General features: G+C 37.2%; 1 long non-coding RNA gene across 1 annotated transcript in view; it reads left to right on the top strand.

Annotated features, from left to right (window-relative positions):
- The first annotated feature begins 14,063 nt into the window (after window positions 1-14,063).
- Window positions 14,064-27,722, top strand: part of LOC134480960 (uncharacterized) — a 28,123-nt gene continuing 14,464 nt past the window's right edge. Inside the window, exon 1 of the long non-coding RNA XR_010056028.1 lies at window positions 14,064-16,792. This is a non-coding gene — a long non-coding RNA (uncharacterized LOC134480960). The remainder of the gene's footprint in view (window positions 16,793-27,722) is intronic.

The following is a 27,722-nucleotide window of genomic DNA, read 5'->3' as shown; positions in this document are numbered from 1 at the left end:
TCCTAATGCAAAGTCCATATTCCACCCATAGGGAGCATGACCAGGCCTGTCATAGAAATACTCAACAGCCTCATACCATCTTCTGAGTTAGGGTTTTATTGCTGATGTGAAGAAACATCATGGTCACATCAACTCTCATGAAAGGAAGAATTTAATTGAGGGTTTGCTTACAGTTTCAGTGGTTTAGTTCATTTTTATCATGTCTTAGACATGATTTTTATCCTGTCTCAGAAGCAGATAGGGTGCAACAGAATATGGTGTTGCAGAAGTAGCTGATAATTCTATATATAGATCTATAGGTAGTAGGAAAGGAGACCCACTGGGCCTGGATTGAAAGTTTGAAATCCCCAAACCCACCCCAACTAACTCGCTTCCTCCAACAAGATAACATCTCCTAATCCTTTCAAATAATGATACTCCCTGGTGACCAAACATTCAAATCTATGACTTTATTTGTGGGGAGGTCATGTTTATCCAAATAACCACACCTTCTATACCATATATTCTTATACAAGATTTTAATGATAATACAATGCCTTTTCAACAAAAGTATTGTTAAGCTCATCCACTCACTCACCCTATAACACAACTATTCTACCAGTTTTAAAACTGGACTCTTCCAAGACCTAAGGATTGTTAACTGGAAGTCTTCTCATTTACCCAGTGTTGCCTAACTCTTATACTCCACTTCTTTAGCCCCCCTGCTCTACCTCTCACTTTACCATCCTGGATTTAAGGTCACAGTTTTTACTACTCTTCTACACCAGACTGATATAACATCTTTGCCCTGATTTGGGAGAATGTGGACACAAAAGGATCTCAGCTCACATGAATTGTCTTCCCTCAAGGATTCTGAGAGAGCCCTCTACTTTATTCAGTCAGGAATTTTCTGTTTCCCTTTATCTTTTTTCTGTATTTTGGAAGATCAAACAGATGTGGCCTGTCTGCTTAACCCTCCCCACTTGATTTGGTGTGCTAATTGGGATATATGGTCATTTAAATAAGTATGACCTCTATAGATTCATGTGTTTGAATGCTCGACTATAGGGAGTGTCACTATTAGGAGGTGTGGTCTTATTGGTGTAGGTGTGGACTTCTTGGATGAATTATGTCACTGTGGGGTAGGATTTTAGGTCTCCTATGCTTGAGCTGATAGACAGTCTCTGGTGCTGCCTATGGATTAAGATGTAGAACTCTTAGGTCCTCCTCCTCAATGTCTGTGTGAATACTACTATGCTTCCTGCCATGATGGTAATGGACTAAACCTCTGAAACTGTAAACCAGCCCTCATTAAATGTTGTCCCTTATAAGTGTTACTCTAGTCATGGTGTGTCTTCGCAGCAATGAAATGCAAATTAAGATGGGGTTAAGTACCATTACTTTTAACTCAAATGGAACATACCACCTCAACAACTTCATCATGGGTCTACTCAGAGTTGGTTATTTTAATTAACTGAAGCTAGGAGGGTAAAAAGTCAAAGACGTACAAGAACAGGTTACATCCATATGTGGGAACTATTTTGCATAAAAGAAGGGTGGCAAATTTTAGATTGCTAGAAACAGTGCTGTCCACCTGTGTTGATGCCACAGTCAAGCCACTAACAATCTATATCTAACAGAGATGCAGATTTTCCTAAAATCAGGGCCATCCCTTTTAACTCTGCCTCAAGGATGATCATCATAATTGACTCCCTTTGCCTTCTCTGCCTGTAACAATGACATGGGATCCCATTACTTCTTGGTTTCTTTGTGTCCCATTGCAGCCATACTCCTCTCAAATGGAACTCTACAATCTGTTTCCTGTAACCCTGAGAATATTTCACTCTCATTATCAGTGACTGTACGCCTCTAATCCATGGAGATTCTAGGAGATTTCCTGCTCTACAAGCTCTTCTAGCCTTGCCCTTCATTTACTTTTAAGATTATTTCAATCTCAAATCATGTAATAGTCCCAGATGCGACCCCTATTCTGGTGTTGTTCTGAGATTTATCTCTGCATAAATACACACATTCTGAGTCCCTGCTTCCCTACTTTATTTGTTGCTAAACTCACTCTATATACTAAAGCAGAATGATATACTCCTGTTCAACCCCCCCCCACACACACACACAGAGAGAGAGAGAGAGAGAGAGAGAGAGAGAGAGAGAGAGAGAGAGAGAGGAAGATTGGCAGGTAGTGCCTCTCCTGTTCATGATTAGAGTAAGTTTAGTGCCTTCTGTGTGTTCATTTCCAATTAAATTACTGTTGAGTTAATAGAATGAGTCAAGGTGACTATGTGTCAAGAAACTGGTCCTCATTTTATCAGTTTAATCAAGTTTCAAGGTGGGTTTCATGGTTAGAATATATAAGGTGTTCATTGCCAGACGTTGTACTTTATATTCTGTATACTAAATAAATGCATTTCTACACCCTAATATTGTCAGGGGGTTAATTCAGAATTAAGAAAATAGAAATATATTTATGTTTGAGGGAGCTGGAATACATGTTTGGGTAGAAAGAACCACACACTCAAAAATAGTTAGGACAACTACGAAATTGTACATTATACTTTATATTGTCATATCCTTTCTTCCCTTTTCTCTAAAATTCAAATTATTTGATCCATCAAAAATGAGGTAGGCATTTTTATGGTTTTATTAACACAAGGCTAAACTCATCAGGTTTCTTTGTTTTTAAGTAAAAACCCCAGAATATTCTGAATGGTATTTGGGACATTGCCATGACCCTCATTGCTCATTTATAATTAATTTTACCACTCAGAAAGCATCTAATGAAGTATTCATCAACACAAATAAAAAAGAGTGGACATTATCCAAACCAATAGGATTAATTTTTTATATGAGTAAATTAAGCTTCGAAAGTTTCTTCCGTTATCTTATTTACAACAACAATAAACAATGTCTCAATACTAATGATTAAATATTTTAGTGGTTAAGAAATAGTTGATGAAATATGCAGATACTTGGGTCATCAATAAACATTTAAAGTAGTAATGAGCTAAATTAAGCTTTTTAAAAATGTATAATACAATCACAAACGTTTTCCCTTACCTTTTCTTCTTTTCAACCCTCTCACACATGCTGCCTTACTTCCTTTCAAATTCATAGCCTCCTTTTTAAAATTTTTATTGCATACTCATATACCAAGAAATAAAACTTGTTCAGTTGATATCATGTAACTCATAAGCATGTGTTTGGGGCTGACACTGGAAAACGATTGTGCTCTCCTATGGGAAGTACCACATCTCCCACTGTTAGCTGTTCATGGTGACCTCTCGTCCTTTGTGTTGGGTTGAGGCCTCGGGGGCTTTCCCCCATCCAGTTTGTCATATTCATTAATTTTTCCTTGCTAAGCTCATATTTGGGCAGTCATGTTGGTGAGACTTTCTGTGTGTAGCTCCTGATGTGAACTCGAGACATAATCTCACAGAAAACTACCCAGTCCTCTATCTCTTACAGCCTTTCTACCTCCTCTTCTCCATTTTCCCTGGTTCTTAGGTGCAAGAGTGGTAGATGTCTGATTTGGAACTGGGCTCCACAACTTTGCATTTTGATGTGGATTTCTGTAAGGGTCTCTGTCCTTTGAAAAGAGAAGTTTCCTTGATGAGGCTGAATGCTAAACTTATCTGTGGGTATAAGGGCAAATGCTTATAGATTATTTTTAGGGATTATGCTGGTTTAGTAAAATTAGAAGTTGTAGATTTCCCTCCAATAATCAAGACATCACTAGCACTGAATTGGTAGCTAGGTTTCCAGTAACTGGAATGATTTCCATCTGGTTCGGTGATACTTAAATCTAATTAAAGAGCTATTGCTTACTGCCAAACTGTGAGAGGCACGAGGTAGTTGCTGATATGTTCATGTAAGTCATAGCTGGATAGGACTCTTGGTTGCTTCCATTCTTTAGAAACTTGCATTGTGCCTTTGGGTACCAGGAAAGCCAGTCCTCAGGACAAGGGCATCCCCCACTAGTTCTAGGTCTCCATTTCAGCACAGTATCCTCAGCAATAGGTACTTATCCACCTCAGGGGGCAATCAAGGCTAATAACAATACGATATACATTTGGGGGGTCTCTTGGAGAGAACTCTGAGGAGCAACTCAAAAGAAGGCTTCTTGAGGCTGGTATTAAAGTTTCTATTAGTTGTTCTTTGATTCTTGGAGGAAGCACCATCAACCCTGATGAGAAAAGTTTTATATATAAAAGAGACTATAAACTAAAAACTAGAATGGTCCATAAAACATTTTTCTTTTTGCTAAATCAAGCTCCATTATATATATATATATATATATATATATATATATATATATATATATATATATATGTGTGTGTGTGTGTGTGTGTGTGTGTGTGTGTGTGTGTGTGTATGTGTGTGTGTGTGTGTGTGTGTGTGTGTGTGTGTATTATAGGTTTATTTATTTATTAGGGTCCATTGCCAAGGTAGAGGGCTTAGGGGGCAATAGAAATGGGAAATACCAGGGTACATGTGATCTTATTAAAGAAATGGGAAAAGGGCTTTTTGGGGAGAGTGGGGGAAATAAATACAGAAGTAGGGATGTTGATAAAAGAACTATAAAATATCTGAAAAGCCAGAAAACTTATACTATCAACTATCTGAAACACTGAGAATATTTTATTGAATACTGTTCTCCACATGATCACCTATTCATGATTACAGGCTTTTCCTTTTATTATTTTTCTCCAAATCATAGTAACTGCTGGATCAGAGTTTGGAAAATACTCAGCAAAAATATGAAGCTTTATTTATTGAAGTTTTGTCATACAGCATTGATTTATCTATCTCTGCAAAAACAAGCAGAACCTGGAAGCAGATTGAATGAAACCTGATTGGTAATATCTCTTAGTTTTAGATTGAACTCAGTACATCTGTCCTATATTTTCTATTAAAGGGAAGCAAGTGCATTGAAATTGGTATAATATTTTCAAAAACATATCTACTCTACATTTTACATGTATTCTCAGGCCAGTAATGGAGCTTGATTTAGCAAAAAGAAAAATGTTTTATGGACGATTCTAGTTTTTAGTTTATTGTCTCTGTATCTCGTTTGCCAAAACAATAAAAAGTCTGTTTTATATAATCAACAAAAATAACAAGCATTTACAGGGTTGAACGAGCTGGGAGATGGTTAGTTATAATCTGTTTTACAGTTACAACTGAGAAATTATAAAAGACCGAGGAAATATGCACTCCAAAAAGAGTGTTTGGGTCACTAAGCTTGCAAATGTGTGATCATTTAAAAGGTCAGAAATTAATCATATAGTGAGGAGTTAGAACAGAAAGTAAAAATGAACAATAGCAAAAGTTAATGCTGGCAGTAAACCGCAGTCAATCTTCTAATTTAAACACTGGAGCCTAAAGTCAATTCTATTCAAAAGAAATTAGAAAAATTTGGCAAAAGTGTCAAGCTGATAATCATAGGTTAATGAAATTTAATTTCTTCCAGTCTCAGAAAATTATATGAAAGGTTTATTGTACCAGTTTTGCATTATGATTCATCTAATATCCAAAGTAGTTATAACTTCTTAGACATTTTTACTAAAGCATTAAGTTGTGAAATATATTAAAGGATGACATCATGCTCAATTTCATAGACTAGTATTTATTTCACTCTTTATTCTGAGGAGCCACACGTCATCTTTACTCATATGTCTTACGTGACATATATTGTTTCCTGGTAAGTGAGTTGTAATGTGAAACCTGCTCTTCTCACAAAAGTATTTTCTATAAGCCAATGATGAAGCTGATGGCGCTTATTGGTGTCAAGTTTTTCTCAGTTGGGTTTTTTTTAAAATTAACACAGGAATTGAGAAAGCAGTTTGCTGGCTGCTGTATCAGTTTGGTTAACCATCTGTCCTGTTATGATTGTAGTACCTCACCATTCCTGGAATCCTCATCAGGTTTCGTACCAGACATTGGTCCCTCTCATTACTTATGCTGAGAATGTTGAATCAGTTCAGAAGCTGTTGGTTATCCCCCCAAAGTGTCAAGCCTTTATTACTGAGGTGGGCATATCTTCCTTTTTAAATGCTTTTTAAAATTTTTTTCCATTGAGAGGGAGTTCATTTTATTTATTTTTTTAAATTTTTATTATATATTTCTTTACCTACATTTCAAAGGTTATTCCCCTTCCCGGTTTTCTGTCCATAAGCCCGCATTCTCTCCCCTCCCCCTCCCCCATATGTGTATTCCCCCTAGAATCCCCCTTATTGCCCTCCCCCATATTCCCCTGCACTGGGGGTCCATCCTTGGCAAGACCAAGGGCTTTCCATTCCACTGGTGCCCCAACAAGGCTATTCTCTGCTACATATGCAGTTGGAGCCCTGGGTCAGTCCATGTATAGTCCTTCAATAGTGGTTTAGTCCCTGGAAGCTCTGGTTGGTTGGTATTGTTGTTTTTATGGGGTTGTAAGCTCCTTCAACTCTTTCAATACTTCCTCTAATTCCCCCTAAGGGGGTCCTAATCTCAGTTTGGTGATTTGCTGCTAGCAATGACCTCTGCATTGGACATGCTCTGGATGTGTCTCTCAGGAGAGATCTATATCCAGTCCCTTTCTGCATGCATTTTTTAGCTTCATCAATCTTATCTAGTTTTGGTGGCTGTATATACATGGGCCACATGTGTGTCAGGCTCTGAATGGCCATTCCTTGAGTCACTGCTCTAAACTTTGCTTCCATATACCCTCCTATGAATATTTTCCCCCTTTTAAGAAGGAGTGGGAGCATCTGCATTTTGGTCATCCTTCTTCTTGAGCTTCTTGTGGTCTGCAGATTGCATCTTGGGTTATTTGAGCTTTTTGGCTAATATCCACTTATCAATGAGTGCATACCAAGTTTGTTTTTCTGTGCTTGAGTAACCTCACTCAGGATGATATTTTCTAGTTCATTCCATTTGTGTATAAATTTCCTGAAGTCATTGTTTTTGATAGCTGAGTAGTACTCCATTGTGTAGATCTACCCTATGAATTTCATGAACTCGTTATTTTTGATAGCTGAGTAGTGCTCAATTGTATAGATGTACCACATTTTTTGAATCCATTTCTCTGTTGAAGGGCATCTGGTTTCTTTCCAGCTTCTGGCTATTATAAATAAATGCTGCTATGAACATAGTGGAGCATGTGTCTTTGTTGTATGTTGGAGCATCTTTTGGGTATATACCCAAGAGAGTTATAGCAGGGTCCTCAGGTAGTGTAGTGTCCAATTTTCTGAGGAACCTTTAGACTGATTTCCAGAGTGGTTGTACTAGTTTGCAATCTCACCAACAATGGAGGAGTGTTCCTCTTTCTACACATCCTCGCCAGCATCTGCTGTCAACTCAGTTTTTGATCTTAGCCATTCTGACTGGTGTGAGGTGGAATCTCAGGGTTGTTTTGATTTTCATTTCTGTTATGACTAAAGATGTTGAACATTTCTTTAGGTATTTCTCAGCCATTCGGCATTCCTTGTTTAGCTCTGAACCCCAAGTTTTAATAGGGTTATTTGTCTCCCTGCTGTCTAACTTCTTGAGTTCTTTGTATATTTTGGATATTAGCCCTCTATCAGATATAGCATTGGTAAAGATCTTTTCCCAATCCGTTGGTTGTCATTTTGTTCTAATGACAGTGTCTTTTGCTTTACAAAAGCTTTGCAGTTTTTTGAGGTTCCATTTGTCGATTCTTGATCTTAGAGCATGAGCTATTGGTGTTTTGTTCAGGAAATTTTCCCTAGTTCCCATGTGTTTGAGACTCTTCCCCACTTTTTCTTCTATTAATTTAAGTGTATCTGGTTTGATGTGGAGGTTTTAAATATTTGTTTTAGCCAAATTAATGCTCCCTCATCTCTACAGTTATCCCTGAATAAATGTCATTTCACTCAGCATTCAAGTCTGTCTACATAGCTTTGGCTGTACTGGAATTTACTATGTTGACCAGGCTGCCTTTAAACTAAAGAGATCCACTTGCCTATTCTTCCTGGGTACTGGAAAGCACACACCACTGTACCTAGCCATCCTTTTACTTTCTTTTGATCTATGTTCTACTGTTGCTCCTCCCATAAGGTAAGACCTTCCTCCAATCCGTCCCTTGTATCTGGGTAGCATAGGTACTCTGTGTTGGATGCATGAGACTAAAGTTTAAACTGGGCTCTTCATATAAGAAAGAACCTGATATACCTTCGGGTAAGGATTACAGAATATTTCCAATTTCTTAAACAATTTAATTTTTCTTTGCAGCTGATTAACATTCTGCAGTGGACCCAGATATAAATTGATTTGGCTACAGCCTTTTTTTTTTTTTGACAAAGATGACAAAAATATAAATCAGTTCTGAGTAAACTGGATATCAAAATCAAAAGAATGAAGCTGGTCTTCTCTTTTTAACCTTGTACAAAACTCAACTGCAAAGATACTGAAGACCCCCATGTAAGACCCAGTACTCTAAAACCATCAGAGATGAAAATAGCGCTGAACTTTAACATGTAAAGATAGGCGATGCCTTTCAGAAGACTTCAGCAGCACAGGAAAGAAGACCGTCAACTGACAAATAGAATCTCAGAGAATTGCAAAGATTCTGCATGGAAATGAAGCTTTCAAATGAGTGAAGAAGCAGCTCATACAATTGAAGAAAATCCTTGCCAGTTATACATCTGACAGAAGACTAGTCAATATAGATGGAACCATAAACAAACCACCAACAAACCAAAGACAACGACAACTACTACAGCAAAACAAAAATGAAAACAACATCTAAACAACAAGAAACCAAACAGCCCAATTAAAAACAATGTGTTATGAAGAGGTCAGAAAGTGTTCAAACATGAAAAACCAGAGTCAGGTGTGGGGTTGCAAGTTAATTCCAGCACATGAGAAGCACGGTTAGATTTCTTTGAGTTTGAGGCCAGACTGGTTTACACAGTAAGACATCTCAAAACAAATGAGTAAACAAACAAATGAACAAACCAAAAAATATCAAATTCAAACAACCAACAAACAAAGAAGAAAACAACAATTAGGTAGCTCATAAAGTGTTCAATATCTTTAGCCACTAGGGAAATGCAGATTTAAACTACGTTAAGCTTCTACCTTCTGCCAGTCAGAGTGGCTATCATTAGACTAACAGTTATCAGACATATTGGCATAGTTGTGTAGTTGTAGAGAAAGAAAAACTTTTATTCATTGTTCGTGGGGTGAAAACTCGTGTGGCCACCTTGGGAATTTGTCTGAAAGCATCTTAAAACAATACAAAAATTTAAAACGCCCAACAATTGAAAAGAAAATTACTAACTGACCTATCTTTATCAATCCCAGGCATTTTCGGAAATGAAGCTGTGTCTTATAACAGGGTACTGGCCCAGCGTGTTCACTGCTGCTCCACTCATTCATTATCACTGGAAAATAGAGGCAGCCCAGCTGGCAAACTACAGATGAGGGGAAAATGAAGACGTGGTGCATATTCACAAAGAGTAATAATCTCTGAGTTTTAAAGTAGGACCAAGTGCAAATGATTGTGGTAAAGTAATTATTATGAACCAGATATGCTAGGTTTAGGTAAGAGAACTTACAGACCTTAACAGACCCCTCCTATTTACAAAGTCAAACATCATGTACTGTGGTGGTTTGTGAAGATCCTTCACAGACTCGGTTTTTTGAATAATTGTTTCCCAGCTGGTGGCACTGTTTGGGGGAGCTTACGAGGTGGTTTTGATGGAGGAAGTACATTCTTGAGTTGGAATAGCCTTAATTCTCTTCCAGTTCATTTTCTCTTTTTTATGCTTGTAGTTGAGGATATGATCTCTCAACATCCTGGTCCTACTACCATGACTGCCTGCTGTCACGCCTCCATGTCATGATGTAGCATTTTCCTTCCTATGCCCACATAAATTCTTCCTTCTATAGATTTCCCTGCTCACTATGTTTAATCACAATCCAATCACAGAACAGTACTGAATCCAGGTACTAATTACTGTATATGATTAGAGCTTTGAAACGGTTTTGTTTTCTTCTGGTTACACAACAACCCTCTTAAAATTCTTGTGGTTTTAATCTCTCATTTGAACAAAGCTTTTAGAACATCTCAGAAGTACTTCTGTTGTCCCTGCTACATAATTTACAGCAGCGATGGCCTCTGATATATGTGATTGGCTTATGGGGAAATTGCTGTTTAATTTTGATTTTGATAATATACACCCTAATTACCAAGAAATGTATTTCTCTTAGAGTCATTCTGCTTTTATTCAACAACTGAATACATTGAAGCAACAGTGTAATTATTTTTATACTATATTTATAGCACAGAGAGAGGTATTAAGAGTCGTGTGTGTAGCCATCATTTAGGGATTGCCATGGATCTATGTCGTTCTCCATGTGGTCTATTGCAGATAAAAGGAACTCAATTAACTATAAAAATGCAGAATGCCATTTAGTCTGTTTGTTTCTCTATCACAGAATGGAGTCAAGATTTTTCAAACTACCTTTTAGGCTCTCATGGGAAAGTGTACATATAAAGAACGTATCGTCAAGAATAAAATTAAGAATTAAAACAACTAGTTCTCAAGTGACATCAGAGTCAATTTAAAGGTGACTCGAGGGTAGCGTTAAGACTCAGTGTTGGGTCACTCACTCTTCGTACTCAAGATGCTTGATTCAATAAATTCCTCATAGTGGAAGAGGCAGTTCCTGACAGGGATTAGTCATTTAACATGACAGAAGAAATCATAGTTGCTTGTCTAGGAAGTACTGAGCATTTTATTCTCTGTCTCCCTGTCTGTCCATCTACCTATATAGTGTAAAACTCTTCACACAGAATGAATCATGAATATTGTTAATAGCTGAGGAAAATCAGCATGAGTGAGTAAAGCCCCCTAAAGGCCCATATCTTAGGCAGCTAGATAACTATTCAAAGACTTGTTCACTCTTTTCAAAACTATGTGCTTTTTTACTTGGATTGAGTCATTTCCAGTGCTGGTAAAATTTGAAAACTCAGACATAGTTTTAGAGGGTGTGTTACATAATTTTCTTTCCCTTCACTGATTTTTGACACTGGGAGATTTTTTACATTTATAATTTATAGGGACAATTTATGATTTTTATAGTATATTCAATGTGAGAGCAGAATGATATGTTTCAACAGTTGCTGGGAAACAGTTAGTTATGGTTTCAAATGAAGTTCATACAATGTAATGGGTTAGACCAACAAAGGCAATAAGTACACAGTGTCATCTGCATGGATAATTAAATGTAGAAATGTAGAAACCGGTGAGATTGTCTTCATAATAAAATATTAAATTAAATTTTAAAAATTCAATTTGTTGTATGTTGTGTGTGTGTGTGTGTGTGTGTGTGTGTGTGTATATGGAGCCCGACTTCAGATGGCTTCCTCACTCTTTAACTTCCTTATCTAGTTATATATCCACACTTTTAATAATAATATATTCAAATTTTGAAAAATATAATGTGTGTTTATATATTATAAGTATACTATCATCTTAATCTATATAAAGTTAAATATTAGTACATGATCTCAGAACTAACCACAGGATATTGGATACCTGAGATTATAGAAGTCACAGATCTTGAAAGAGAAGCTACAACCAGAATGTCATGTATCTAGCATAATTCTTGGCTACATCCTAAATATTTATCTTATGATCACTGATAAGTATAGTTCTCAATCCTTATCAAGTAAGCATCCCTTTGCCTCAGATGGCTACCACTACAGAAAATCATAGCTGGTAAAACTGCTGAGAAAGAGATAAGGTCCTGCTGAATCCCCACTGATACAGTTACAAAACAATTCCTGACGCCTAGGTATCATTGCAGAAGAGGAGTTGCAATAACCAAAGGAACAGGAAGTCTGCTAAAAGTTTATAGTTCTAGACATATCAGAGAGGCAATACCCATTAAGTTTCAACAAAATGCCCGTCTAAAAGAAGATCTGAAAAATGATGATACCAATAGATATGCTAACATACCAGGGGAAAGGCTGAGGGACCTCAAAGCTAGACAAAGAACTACGGGCAACTGGAGAATGCTGAGAAATGACCTAACCTGTTACTTGTTTTCAAGATAGGATGACTCTCTGAACTAGTGTTTGCTAGACTGACTCGTTTGCAAGACCAGGAACTCTCCTGTTCATATTTCCTCAACATTATGTGGGTGCTTGCTGGAGATTGATGTCAGGTTTTCGTTTTGTATGGTCACTGTGTGGCTCATTAAGCCATATAAGCAGGCCACAAAAACTTTCTAATAAAGTACATTACATTCTTTGACTGCACATTTTTAAAGAATTACACAGGATAAATGAATTTTATAATCCTGTGTTACCACTTGTGAGTGGTAATGAACTTATTGACTGTATGTATAATACTTCTAAACATTTCTGGAAGAATTGATGATGTTGGCTGGGAGCTTCTAGTGTCTCTTGGTAAACTAGCACAGGGAAAATATGAGATCGGAGATTCAATTTCCCAGCTCCAGATGTGCATAAACAATTTAAGCCTCCTAAGTGTGCCCTGAGAGAGAATCTTCTTTCCTACATTCAGAGGACTGAAATTCTGAGAAACAAACACAAGCTTTCTTCCTAAGACTGGCTGATTTACAATGCAAGTTTAGGTCTCAGCCTGGAAGGGGTTCTGCTGTGAAGAAATGGATGGAGAAGTGGAGTGGGGAGAGAGCTGGGAACAATGGAGGGAGGGGAAATGTATCCAGACATATTGTACAAAAGAAAAACTTACTAAAAACAAAACAAAGCACCAAAACAAACAAAGAAAGCTATTCTTAAGAGGGCCCACAATATGCACATTGTTTTCCTGACTGGAGCATTGAAAGTTGTTATGTTTGGAAAGTCTGAATGGAAGGCACGGGAGCTGCATCGACCTGGGAAAACGAACCGACACCTACGTTATGTCTTCGGAGAGGTTGGTAGCTGATTGATTCCACCACATCCCCAGTTAACTCGTGCAGAGGGCAGATGGAACTTTGAGAGCGATAGTTGATTGTTGCAAAGTTTAATTAAGCGGTCACTCCACTTGCAGCTGATGTTGCAGATGTGGTTTCTTTGCTTGATCAGATTAACCCATCTCTCGGTATCTGGTTTGTAGCTGTAGAGTTAGCAAATACTTTGTCCTCACGACCCATCAGACCACATGGAAACAATTTCCTTGCAGCTGACAAACTCAGTAAATATGGCTGAATATTCACAGACCTCCCTCAAGGGTATAATAATCCTCTAGGCTCTGTTTTCAGGAATTTGATCACTTTTTTTTTTTTTTGCAAGGTATCTCAGTGGTCCACGACATTGATCACTGATAAAATATTTATTGGACCAAAAAAGAATAACCACCTAATTTTTTCTAGAGTATTTTTAGAGGATATCAGAAGAACGGAAATAAATTTAATAATTCAACACCTTTCTATTTCACAATTTTAGTGGTCCAGTGATGAGTGGCATGCATAGATATTTCTCCTAACCAGGGGGTGAGGGGATTATTCTATTGTCAAGAAAGGAAGACCCCAAGAACTTGTAGTTTTGAGGGGGCCTGAAGCTGAATTACGTTCTTCAGCACACACACAAACACTCACACACCACAAACACTCACACACCACAAACACACAAATACCCATGAGGTCATGAAGACATAATAAGAAATATGAATACACAACCCCAAATACCCATGAGTTCTTTGACTACAATACCCTCAGAGACTGCTCCAGGTAGACTGTCTCAAAGCTGCAGGATTTACAATACTCCAGTACCTTCCCCACTTCCTTAGGAACCTGAGCTATGCACGCCTGCTCCGGCTACCTGCTCACTGCTGCCTGCCTGGCTCCAGGGACTGATTCCCTACTGTTAAAGTTGTCGCTTCTGTCTCCGTCCTGCAGAAAGGAGCAAAACCATGACTTTCTTCTCAAGGCAGTTTATTCAGGAACCTTTCTTTCTGCATGCAAGCAGCAATCTCTCTTTTCTTCCCTTCATTCTCCCACCCAGCCCCCGAGCGCACTCCCTTATACCCTCCCTCAACTCCACCTCCTCAGTCCAGACTGTGTAACCTGTTCATAGGTCCACGTCACATGGCCTGATCTTGCGTCATGGTGCGCCTGCACAGCTCTCACAATGGACGTGGCTAGTTTCAGGTGTGTGAGGAAGTCAGGTGCTAGTCATGAGACTTAGCTGCAGTCCCGGGTGCCATCTTGGGACTGCTGCCATACCCGCTCCCCACATAAAGCTGTAGTTTTCTTTTTTTCTTTCTCGAGAGTGTAATGCACTTATAACATTTTTCTCTTCTTTTTCCTTCTCTACCTTTTAACAAGAGCCTTAAAAAAATATTGGGTGTGGCGTGTTAAGCTCTGCGAATAAGTACATCTAGCTTATGTGTACAATTAGTGCATCATCGAAGTGTTTAAAAACTCCCTGGAAAATAAAAAAGAAACTACTATAGCAGTCACTAACATCTTCTTCTGTTGCTTCTCTGTCATCGTTTTCAAAAATCACCTTACATCTTCCCATAACTGTGAGCATTTCATGAGGTGCTGCAAGATTTCCTGAGCATCTATGTTGCCAAGTGCCTTATTTGTGAAAAGCAATTTATGATTTATTTTGCCCAATTATATTGCATTCCTTTCTCAGAGCAGTTTTTACTCCTCTCTGGCGCTTATGATGATGTGTATTGGTGGCAAGTCTTATTGCGCTGTCGGAGAAATGGAAACAGAGAACTGTCTTGTGTCAGAACGGCAGTCAGGGTTAGAGAATGTGTGTCAGATGAGTTATCTTTCTCTGCCACAAAATGTGGGTCTCAATTCTTCATGGAGACCTTAGGCAACTGTTAATCTTCAGTAGCAGGAAAATCCAAACCTAATCTTTTTATATTACCTCATTATTTCTGTTCATAAATGAAAATTTAATTTCTGTTATGGTTCTTAGTGCAGTCAACTGTTATATTATTAATTATCCAAGTGCTGCTAATGCCTAGGAATGATATTTTAATAAGGTTTAATCTCTTTTCCACATTCTAGTGTCTTCCATAATTATGTATGTCTCTGTTTTTCTCCTTTTTTATTTGCAAACATACCCAGCAGAGAAAACTGTAATTCCAAGTTGGCTTCATTTCTGAGACAGACTCATCACTCATAATCCAGGCTCTGTGCAGTTTTTCAAAGGAAAAAGAAAAGAAATCAAAGAAAAGCAACTTTATTTCAAATACTAACTGTAGTCTTGAACTGCATCTTGGACTTGCTTTAAGATGTAGTGTCTACACAGTAGCCAGAGGGTCTTTTATGCATTTGATGATCACTCTGGAAGTCTCTTTGGAAGGAAATTGTTTTGTGTATGACAAGAAACATAATTTTTGTTTTAAGTTATGCTCTAAGGAAGTAGAAGATTCTATATGAAGTTTATATGGACAAAATTGAGCTATTCCATTATATACACGTCAGTGTTATGCTCTTTTCTATCATTAAGCAGAAAACTGAGGTCTAAATGATTTTGATAATTCTTTCTTTTTCTTTAGGATGGAGAGTCTATGATTTTCAATTTTGTTTTGCCACCCCATAGTGTTCATTCTGGTTCTCTTTGTCTCTCTCTTCTTTCTAGGGTACCTCACTTTGTAGCCCAAGAGTCAGTATATAGCTTAGGCTGTACTTGAATTCTTAGGAATCCTCCTGCCTAAGTCTTTTGGGTAGTCATAGTGACTAGCACATTTTAGCTTCACTTCTATATAAGGTACTTGTATGTTTGTATTTATAATTTATCGCAGGAGCAAGACTCTTAGCAGTACCCATGGACTGTCTCTTTAGGACATTTTTTATTTCTCTCATGGCACTAGACACTGGTAAGAACCCATAGTAGAAAAAAGAGAAGCCTATGAATTCCATGAGGCTGAAGGTGAAATGGAGATTAAAACTACTCAGTGTATAAATATCTTAAGAAGATTCTATATACTCTGATTCTGGTTTCAGTACAAGTAATGTATGTGTGACATGTTCACACTAGTCTTCCAGCTAGCTTTTCTGTTGGTGCAGCAATGTCTTCTTGTAGCTTATCTTATAGGAAATAGGTAATCTACCCTCTGAAATGTTGTTTCTTAAAAGCACTACAGCATTTGATAGTATTGCATCAGGAATTCCATTTATCTATCTGTCTGTCTGTCTGTCTATCTATCCATCCGTCTATCTATCATCTATCTATTGATCTATTTATGAACAGGGACTCATTATGCATACTGGCTGCCTTGGAACTTATTTTATAGACCAGACTTGCCTTAGAGTCACAAAAGCTTTGCTTGCCTCTTTCCCCTGCATGCTAGGACTAAAGGTTTGTGTCCTCATATTTACTAAGAATCTCTTTCTTAGATACATGTACTTTGTGGTGTCTAATCTTGCTCATTAATTTGATTGAATCTAAAACCACTAAGACCTTTGGGCAGGTCTGTATCCATGTTCCTCAGAAAGATTAACCAAGATTTCAAAGATCTCCTCTAGAGTTGCCATTACAATTCTAGGGAAAGAAAAAGGAATGTGCTTTTCCCTATTGGCTTTTCTTACTGCTTCTTAGTGCAAATGCTCTGTTCTTGCTCTGTTGCTGCTGCTGCTACTACTGACCCTGCCATTCTTTACTGGTGTTTTAACCCAGCTTCCTCAGACTCCAATGTGATCTGAAGATAAGTACTCACAAGAAGAGCTACAAGTCTTCTGTGGCAGATTCGGACAATTGAGACATCCATATTTTGGTGGTCTTAACAACTGCTGGGATCTCACTCTCTTCAGTGTACCAAAAGCCATTTTTGGATTACCCAGTGCACAACCTGTAAGCTAATATGTTTCATATCCATTACTCATATATTTGTTATTTCATATGTTCATTATTTCATGTATTCATCAAATGTATTTCATATATTTACCTAGTGTACACCCCGTAAGCTAATATGATTCATATACTTTGTGATATTCATAATTTTCATTATTCATTTTTCATATATTCATTATTTTACACATTCATTATTTTGGTTTGGTCCTCTAAAGAACCCGACCTAATACTACAAGCTTCTGTAGTATAAACTACACTAGCATTTTAATTAAATGTGAATTCATATTCGACACTATTCAGATGAAGCTGCAGAGTGAGAAACAAAGGGAGTTCAGAGAACTAGAAACTAAAGTAAAAGGTAGTGGGAAAATTCTTCACCTTGATGAGCACCTGATGATTTTAATAGACGTTTCATATATGGATATCTATATCTATATCTATATCTATGTATTATCTATTTATCTATAATCTTCATCTTAATTTTAGTGCTAGCTATTCAATCGCATTACCTAAAATCACATCTTTAATGTATTTTAACCCTGAACATTCTCATACAATTTAAACAAGTCATTCAAGAGAGGTCATGAAAGTTAATTGTGCTTATACAGTCTTCACATGTGAATAAAAATGTTACAGAATGGCAGAATGCACAAATTCTTTAATCGTTGACTTTAGAAGGTCATAGGACATAGCCTCTCATTATTCTTCGAAAATCTCACCCACTGACAGTAATCGCATTTCCTATGTAGGGAAGAAATAGATACAAAACGCTGGTTAGAAGCAGCATTTTGTAATGCTGATGGGACCTTACAGCTCAGTACCGACCCCCAGGCGGCTCTCACCGCAAAGCATCTTCCGTATTGAAAGCAGCAGGGGAATCCTATTCCACACCATTTCCCAAATCATTTCTCTTCTTTAGAAGAATGAATATCAACTGTGATGGGAAATTGAAGTCACAGTAAACCAAAAGGGAGGCGATTATGACTTGAAATCCTAGGAAATATCTAAGTCAAAGCTACTTTAAGATAATGAAAACATTTTACAAAACTTACTCCACATATGTGTACTATCTATAGTGGAGTTTGTAATTATCTAGGGTTTTAGGCTTAAGAGTTTTAGGCTCAATAAATCATTTGTGTTATATATGTCCCATTATAAGATGGCAGCTTTTTATAATTTTAGAAACTATATAAAGCAAATATTTTTCACATCTAAAGAATTAGTTTCTTATGATTATTTATTTCTAGTAGTGAAAGTAATAATTGAATTCCTTGGGGAGTTCAACGAGTTTGGATTTTCAACATGTCTTTGAGTCCTTCTCCTCATAGGTTTGACCTACTCTGTTATAAAATACAGAAAAAGGGTACCTATCTTTAGCCCTTGCTTTTCTGATATGCTGCCTCCGCCTTTTCTTGTAATCTGGCTGTGTTAAAACAGGGATAAAAAACTGAATGGGTTGAAGGCATTGAAGAAGTCTTAACTGGTGGGAAGAAAGACAAGGAGAAACAGTTTGCCCTGTAAGCTCGCTGCATCATCTATCATTGGGAATGAATAAATGTAATTTAAGCTGATTTTGAATTTTAACTGTTTTGCACAGAGAGGAAGTTCATAAAATACACAGGGGAAAGGAAATTACATTTAGCATGATATAATTAAAATCATTGATAACCTACAGTGTTATTTCAAGGATCTAATCTAGAATGATATTGAAGCCTTAACATAGCAAACAGATTCACAGAAGCTGAAGAAACATTTACCTTCAGTAAACACCTGGATTGGTGCTGTCAGTAGGCATCTCTCTTTAAAATGACAGATGTTTTTCAAGTGTCAACATTTCCTTCCATAATACCAGTTTTGTCTGGTTGCCTTAATGACAGTGTTTAATTTGTTTAGATCGAACTTCAAGTTGATTGGTAAGAAACTGACTGATCAGTGTAAAGATCATGCTGTGGAGCCTGGCCTCAGTCAAACTTTGATACACAACACCCTCAAATATAATTTACTTCTGGCTATAGATAATTTCTCAGTGAGCCTGAATACCTAGGTATTTAATAATCTAGGTGAAATCTGTTCCTGAGTGCCTTAGTCACAGATACAGTTAGAGATTCTTTGGATAAATAATTTTCACAAATATTGAAAGGTAATTACCACCATGCTTTTTTGTGAAAAATGAGTTAAGAGTAATTGAAGAAGATATGGGAAAGTAAGACATGTGAAATGATACTTCAAAATTCTTTGTAAGCTAATTAGAAAAAAGACGCTGTCAAGTGTATTTTGCATGATTTGATAGGAAACCTTTAAAAAGGAGACATAATACCCCTTAAATTATCTTATCAGCTGCTGTACATTATCCTGTTATTTTAGGCAAGATAATTGCATGGTAAACAGTATTAGCTATTCATTAGTTGTAGCTGTTTTCACTGATTTTTTCTCATCCAGGCAGATTTAATTTAGTGACAAGAAAAATATAGCAAATCAACTCTGTCATATGAACTGAATAAACACAAGAATAAGTAAGGAGGAAATTACTCATACACCATGAGGACAGCCTATGTTTAAAGAATAAAATTTCTCACATTGGCTTACTTTCATCCTGCATTTTTTAGGTATTCACATCCATATCAATTTTGTAGGTAAACACTGCTACAGGGATCAGCAACACAGGTGCCAAGTGACAGGAACCTCTAGTCAACTGACTGAGTGGTAGCATCCTGTGAGACATTTCCTGGAGCATTTTATGTTAGCATCCCAACCTTCTTGCTCATTTTATCCTCTTAAACATATAATCTATAAGAAAATTGAGTCGTTGAGCTTTCCATGAATATTTGAAATTTATCATTTATGTACTTTTGCTTGAAATTTTCATAACTCTGAAGTTGAAATAGAAATATTTACTTTGACTTGAAGCAATAGGTATGTCCCTTCCAAATGGCTACATCAAGTTCCTTTATGGTAATGTGGCTAATTATTCATGTCTGTTATTACCTGTCAAGATTTACTTTAAAATGTGTACTTATAAACATAGGTAATTTGCATGATATGATAGGAAATATTTCAAAAGAGACATAATATCCCTTATTTGTAACAATAATGTGGATACTGTACATTTTCCCCTTCCTTCTCCTCTTGAATCCCCGTGGTTTCCTTCTAAGCAATGGACTGTATCAAGAAAGAGGAAATATACCTGCAGCAAGCAGTTACTATCCAACCCAGCACATTAGCACATAACCAAGTGACCCTGGTTGGTAGCAACTGTGGTTACAGCAGAGAGAGTGACAGACAAAATACCCAGGGAATTCTAATTTAATTAATGACACCTATATCTCTATTTCCTAATAAGGATTTATAATTCTTCTAATGCTCAAATTAGGGAACTGAGTCAGCCCCTCATCCTTGCTTAGCTCACCTCCAAATATTCCTATTAAGTCTTGGAATCAATGATCGAGCAAGACCATCCTAACCTCTTGATAATCAACTAGCTGGTTTTTTGGAACAGGTTGTTGGACAAATTGTTGTCAGAACTAACTTACCCATTGGGAAAGAGCAGCCAGACTTTACTTGATGTACCCAGACCAAACCTTCGGGTTGACTCAACCACATTACTGTTATTAACAAACAAAGGAGTAATGATCTGTTTTTCTCCCATGATCCTCAGAGACAAACAGGAATGGATTACGACCCAAGTTTTCTTTTTCTGGTTCTGGGGAAGCACCTGTCACTGACAAGTGACAGAAAGTAAAGACTTCCTATAGTAAAGCCAAAAATGCAAACACAAAGCAAAAGCAAACCAAATATTTCTTTGGGAAAGGTGAGGAGATTCTGAATGAATATCCCATTGGTCCTTGCCAAGTGGAGACCCAACTCATCAGGTTTTGTCATGATGAGAGCTCTCTGCGTTACTATCATGCACCTTTCCTAGAAGATGCTTGTGCACAACCATATGTGTATTTCCTTGATGATACTTATGAACAAAATGAAACACTACGGTAGAAATTAGGTCTTTATAGTGTGAAAACTATCCAACAATGGTAATTTATGTGAGATTTTTGCACTTTAATCCTTTGCATTCTTTACCGTGTGTAAGCACAGATGTCTTCTGATAGATGACTCCTCTGGAATTTTCAACACCTTAGGGAAACTTGAAGCAAATCAAAATTTAGATGGGAAGGGAATTTCCATGACTATTGAAAAGGAGAAACTTAACGCTATATAAATTTAATTTTATATCGTAGAATCATTTCATTTCATGGAAAATGAATTAAATTCTCAATTCCTGAGAAATAAGGCACTTAATTTAGAAGAAAGTGATCTTTTGACTAATTTTCTTTATTGTAAGAATATATAATTTATTCTTAATATAAAACAATGTATATCAAGAGCAGGGATATTTATTCAATATAATGCTCAAAATTTTAACTATAGTAGTAATTAGACAAAAGAAAGCATAGGGATAAAATTCGGAGAGGAAGAAATCAAACTGACTCTATTTTTAGATGACCTTACAGAAGCTTCCAGAAAACTTAAATCTAATAAGAAATGTAAAGTTTAAGGTTAGAAGATCAATATTAAAAGGAAGTACCTTTTATATATGCCAAAAAATGTACCCTCAGAGAAAAAAATTAATAAAATATTTCATTCACAATAGTTCTTTCCCTCAAATTAAGTTTCCTGGAATACATGTAAGTAAAGAAATAAAAAACCTCTACGACACAAACTTAGTTCACATCCCAAATGCGGCCTCCTCTACCAGTCCCTCCCCCATTCTCCTGTTCTCCTCTGACAGGGTGGGGACCCACTCGGTATCCCTCCACCTTGGCTCATGAAGTCTCTGAAAGATTAATTGCATCATCCCCATTGAGGCCAGAAAATGCAGCCTTGTTGGGGAACAGATTCCATAGTCTGGCCACAGCTTTAGGGACAACCCCACTCCAGTTGTTGGTTGAAGACTGAGCTGCACGTCTGCTACGTATGCTCATGCCCATGTATGCTCTTTGGCTGGTGGCTAAGTGTCTGAGCTCTCAGGGATTCAGCCTAGTGACTCTGTTGGTCTTTTTGTGGAGTTCCTTTCCCCTTCAGGGCTTTCAATCCTTTCCCGGTTTCTTTTGTAAGAGTACTTGATCTTTGTCCAATGTTTGGCTGTGGGTCTCTGCATCTGTTTCTGTTACTTTCTGGGTAGAGCCTCTCAGAGGACAGTTAAGCGATTCTCCTGTTTGCAAGGATAAAAGTATATCAATAATAGTGTTGGTGCTTGCCCATGAGATGGGTCTCAAGTTGGGCTGGTTATGGTTGGTCATTCCTTCAGTTTCTGTTCCATCATTGTCCCTAATTTTTTTAGACAGGACAGATTTTGAGCTGAATGTTTTGTGGGTGGCTTGGTGTCCTTATCTATCCACTGGGGAATCCTGGTGACTACAGGAGGTGGCATCTTCAGGTACCATGTCTATACTGTTAGGCATCTTTGCTAAGGTTACCTGCATTGACTCCTGGGTGCCTCGTTACATCCTACTTGCTGGTACTTCCTAGAGAGTCCTACCATCTCCCCACTCCCAGCAGTTGCAGGCTTCCACTCATTCCCCTGGCCCTCTGGCCCACTCTTTTATTTCTCCCCACACCGATTCCTGTCTTCTTTTTCTCCCCTTCCCTCATACCCAGTCCCCTCCCCCCCCTCTCCTGTGTTAGTCTCCCTTCTAAGTGTCATTCAAGCATTCTTGCTTGGGCCTTCCTTCTTGTTTAACTTCTTTGGGTCTGTGGGGTATATCATGGGTATCCTGTACTTTACTGCTTATAAGTGACTATTATCATGTCATTTTGTGCCTGGGTTACTTCACTTAGGATATTTCCTAGTTCCATCTATTTGCCTGCAAATTTCATGAAGTCCTTGTTTTTAACAGCTTAATGATATTCCATTATGTAAATGAACTACATTTTCTGTATCCATTCTTTGGTTGAGAGACATCTCAGTTATTTCCAGTTTCTGCCTATTATTAATAAAGCTGCTATGAACAATGAACATAGTGGAACATATATGCTCATGGTATGGCGGAGCTTATTTTGTTTATATGCCTAGGAGAGGTATAGCTGGATCTGCAGGTAGAACTATTTCCAATTTTCTGAGAAACCAGTAGAGTTTCCAGAGTGGTTGAGTAAGTTCCAATCCTGCAAGCAGTAGAGGATTGTGCCCCTTTCTCCACATCCTTGCCAGCATGTGTTGTCACTTGAGTGTTTGATCTTAGCCATTCTGATTGCTGTAAGGTGAAATCTCAAGGTCATTTTGTTTGTATTTTTATGATGACTAAAGATTTTGGACATTTCTTTAACTGCTTCTTAGTCATGTAAGATTATCCTTTTGAGAATTTTCTGTTTAGCCCTTTACTGCATTTTAATTGGGTTATTTGATTTGTTGGAGCCTAACTTCTTGTGTTCTTTATATATTTTGGATATTAGCCCTCTGTTGAAGGTACAGTAGTAAAGATTATTTCTGTCAAACAGAGAACGCTCTTCATGACACAAGGGTGGGTAAGTATGCTCTTAACAGAACTCCAGTAGCACAGGACAGGCAGCAAGCATTAACACATGGGGAATTAAAAGCAAAATATTTCTTCAGAGCAAAGGAAGCTATCAGCAGCTCCCACAGAGAATACACAGAATGGAAGAAAATTGTCACTTTACTTCAGACAAGGGGTGAATAACCAGAATTTAGAAAAAACATGCAGAAATTAAATACAAAGAAAATGAAATTGCCAATCAACAAATAGGCTAATAAAAGGAGCAGTCTTCAAAAGAGTAAACACAAATGCCTACTAATTATCTGAAAATATGTTCAACATCCTTTGTCCCCAGGAAAATGAAACTGAAAACTTGACATGCTGCCCCACCCTTGTTAAAATAGCCAAACTGAAGAAATCTCAGAACAAATGCCAGAAATGATGTGGGAACAGAGGAAGTAAAAAAAAAAAGGAAAAGCACAGCCCATGTTTACCTTATACATAGGTCCACATTTTAATACTTAGAGATAAAAACATGTACTGGTTGTGATTTTCCACCTTTCATGACATTTTTATGAGCTATCTCTCCTGCATCTCTTCTATCTACTCTGTATATGTGCATCCTCTAGTAGCTATCAGTAGAACTGGTCGTACCGTATACAGATGGAAAGCATCCTACATGATGAACGTTAAGTTCCATGATGATACCATGAGGAACACTAATGTGAGAGAGGCAGAAGCAATTCTTGACTATTCCTGTGGTTGTAAAAATATCTCCCAGTGGGACAGAAGGTGTTTCTCAGTGGTTAGAAGTATGTGTTTCTCTTGCAGAGAACCTGAGTTTTGTTTTCAGCACCTACACAAAGAGGGATCTAATGTTCTTATAACTCTAGCTTCTTGGGATTTAACACACTATCCTGGCCTCTCTTGGCAACAGCAAGTTCATGCACAGACACACTTATAATTAAAAATAAACTACTAGTAATATTTCTAATATGAAGACTTTTATTTTTGAGATTACAATATAGTCTCATCATTTCCTCCTCTTTCTTCCCTGTAAATCTTCCCATATAAACCAACCCCATTGTCCTTCTTCAGATTCATAACTTCATTTTCTTTAATTGTTGTCACATATATGATGTGTGTGTCTCTAAATACATAAATACATTAAAAATTCCTATGAATCACAATGAAATCTTCTTAAGGTAAAGAAGTATAAATATATAAATGAATTTTGAGCTGGATAAATCCCAGGCAATATTGCTTAATTCTTTCTAATTTTTAAATTTCTTTTTATCACAACATTAATTGGCTTTTTGTCCAAAAGTCAGAGGACACTTTGTCTCTCAAACTTATGTCTTCATTTTAGGGGATCCCCTTACTGTTAGTACAATAAAAGTAGATTTTGTTCAAATCTTACATAGTCAGATGGAAATCAAGGGTCTCTTGGATTTTCTACCTCTATGGATTAACCATCAGCTCTAGGAACCTCCTAGGACAGGGCTCTGCTATCTTTAAACCTTGTCTTCCAGGTACAAAGTTTGGAGTAATGGAGAGAGTAAGGAACCACAGAGAGCCTTTTAGAGGCCATCCCTAGAAAAGATCCACAACATTTTGTTTATACTCCATGGAGAACAATCACATGATTCCAAGATAACACTAACAAACATATCCTGAAATTTCTTGTGAGTCCAGCACGTTGTAACACAGAGCATCTATGTCTAAATTACATGAGACACTTAAAGGTATAGTCAAAATATAAATGCATTCATTCCTTCAACCAGTATCATTAAGTAAACTTATAAAGTCATTTTAGCCAATTATGGTCTTGTGCCATACAACAGTGACTCCATAAAATTATACATAATAGAGCTGAAAATTTCCTATTTGCCCAGTAATGGTACAATCATCAAAGCATCATGATTGAATGAAGTATTTTGATATACTAATTTGAGTCTAAATAAAAGTATTTCAGTGCTACTCATGTAAAACTATGTACATAGAAATAGAATTATATACAGCATAAAGCAGTTAACCCCTGATGCTAATAATTCATTTTGTAAGTGGGGCATACATTTACAATACTGTGATTGTAATTGTAAATTTAGACTGTACTTCTTGTTTTCAAAACATCTCTCTAATCCCTTATTTCATGGACATAAGGAACAGCCTTATGTAGTTTTTATTTATTTTTATTTTTATTTTTTTTATGTTAACACACATGACAGGAGAAAAAAACACACAAACTCATCCAGTCACCAACCATTCAATTGGACCTGGAGTCACAAGCAGTATTTTGTGTTAGGTAATTGAGATTGCACTGCAGGTGCTTTACCTCCCTACACATTGTGACTATTTCCCACCTTACCTCCCAAGTATCAAGCTATTGAGTATTTTAATAACTAAGACCATACAGCACAAACTCAATCTGCCAGACAAAAATTGAATTCCTGCCTGCCTTCCTTGGAGACAAAATTTTCATGAAGACTGCAACAACGGCAGGCATCGACACATTGGCAGAGATACAATAAACATTCACCATTCCCTTAATGTGTGACTTAAAATGAGAGTTAAAGCATCAGCCAACAGGAACATAGTATGTTTAAGGTCCTTATTAGACATATAAGTAAGGATTAACTAAGTTAACATGTTCCTATAGTGTAGTCGGAGACACCAACATCACAAGTCGGTTATTTCTTATTTCATTATATAGTGTTACCTCCAAACATCTATAAAGAATTTTATGCATACAAATCTACCAGTATTTTACCAAAACTGCACATATAGATCTGTGATTATTATTGAAAAGCATCTGGTAGATGTGGAGATACTAACAAAATGATCTCCCATTACCCCTTTTCTTCTGCCTCTGCACCATTTAGTGAATTGACTTCTCAATTGTTTTAGCTGCAAGAAGTTGATTAAAAATGTCACTCCCAGAAGATATTCCTAAACAATAGAACTGCCTTTCATGTTGGTAGCTCAGCATAATGCTAAATCAGAGCAGCTTCAAGCCATGTTTTCTGCCTTGTCTTATGCATTCGTTCCATTTGACTGTTTCTGAGTTGCAAAATCTATTGTTCTATATAAAATGCTCTCATCACCTTTCTGTGTTGTAATAATGAATTATCATATCTCAGGGAACATATTAGCCACCTTTTCATCAGCATGATAAAACACTTGAGATAATCAAATTCTATGAGGAAAATTTGAAATTGGCTTAGAGTTTTAGAGTTTGCTATCCATGCTTCATGTGGTGGTCTATGACACCATGCCAAGAACATACAGCAGCGAAGGAGCATAGAGACTGAAGAGACTACCATCCCATAATATCCTCCACATGCCATTGATGATTTAATTTCCTCTTACATAACATGATTTCTAAAGATTAAGCTCTCCAACTATCACCTCAATCTAGTGACCAGCCTTATAGAACATTATAGATCCAATGATAGGAAGGGAAATTCTGGAAATTCTGGAATTTGTTATGAAGTGGAAGGAAATATGGTATATTGGATACCTCATTTATGTTTGACATATGAAATCAGTGCATCATTGCATAGCTGAGCCTTTATCTGAGGGATCTGTTATCTTTGAGTACTCAATGTCAAATCGAATTGTCAGAGAATTTAGCAACTACGGCTGTACAAAATGTTGCATTTTCTTTGGGTGAAAAAAAAGAAAACCCGCTCAAGTCTTCAAAGAAGTAAAAATAAAACTTGCTTTGACTTAAAATTCCATTTAGCTTTACTTGTGAAAAGAAGAGATAGGAAGCATCCTTAGTATAAGTTATGCTTTATCACCATTGGTGCAGAGACCTGTGTGCAAGCTGTATGAGTTCTGCCTTGTCTCTTTGTGTTCTAATGTGCATCAGCTCTCTTGCGTAGAAGACCTTGTTTCCTTGGTCACTGGCATTCACACTGACTCTTACAATGTTTTGCTTTCCTTGAGCCCTGAATGGAGGGATTCGATGAAGAAATACCATTTAGCACTGAGAGTTCCAAGGTAGAATTTCCAGAGCATAAGAGAACCTACTCTCTGCCCATTCAGTTCTGGGTCTCTGTATGTTCCCATGAACTGTAGGTAGAATCTCCTGTGGTGATTGATAAGCAGGACACTGATCTGTGGGTATAGGAGACTGTAACTGAGTCACCGGAAGCCATTTTATGTCTATGTCCCTTTAACAGAACAGTATTATTTGATTTTTCCCTGGCTCCATGGCCTATTTAGTTTTAGGTTTTTGACCATTTGAACAATATTTGGCATAGGTCAATCCATATGGAGTCTCATTGCTGAGAAGGAAGTTGACAGAAGCCTCAACTCTAACCTAGAAGGTATCTCTAATTGATAACCACTTGTAAATGAGAAATTATTATCTACACTAGAGTCCCACTGTGTATAAAAAACATGTTTAAGGGTAGGCCCCACATCTAGAAGGCCAATAT

This window comes from Rattus norvegicus, chromosome 11 (genome assembly GCF_036323735.1).
Source record: "Rattus norvegicus strain BN/NHsdMcwi chromosome 11, GRCr8, whole genome shotgun sequence".
In the NCBI taxonomy this organism is placed as follows: domain Eukaryota; kingdom Metazoa; phylum Chordata; class Mammalia; order Rodentia; family Muridae; genus Rattus; species Rattus norvegicus.
Note: the sequence above shows the minus strand (reverse complement) of the source record. Positions and strands in the feature narration are given on the sequence as shown.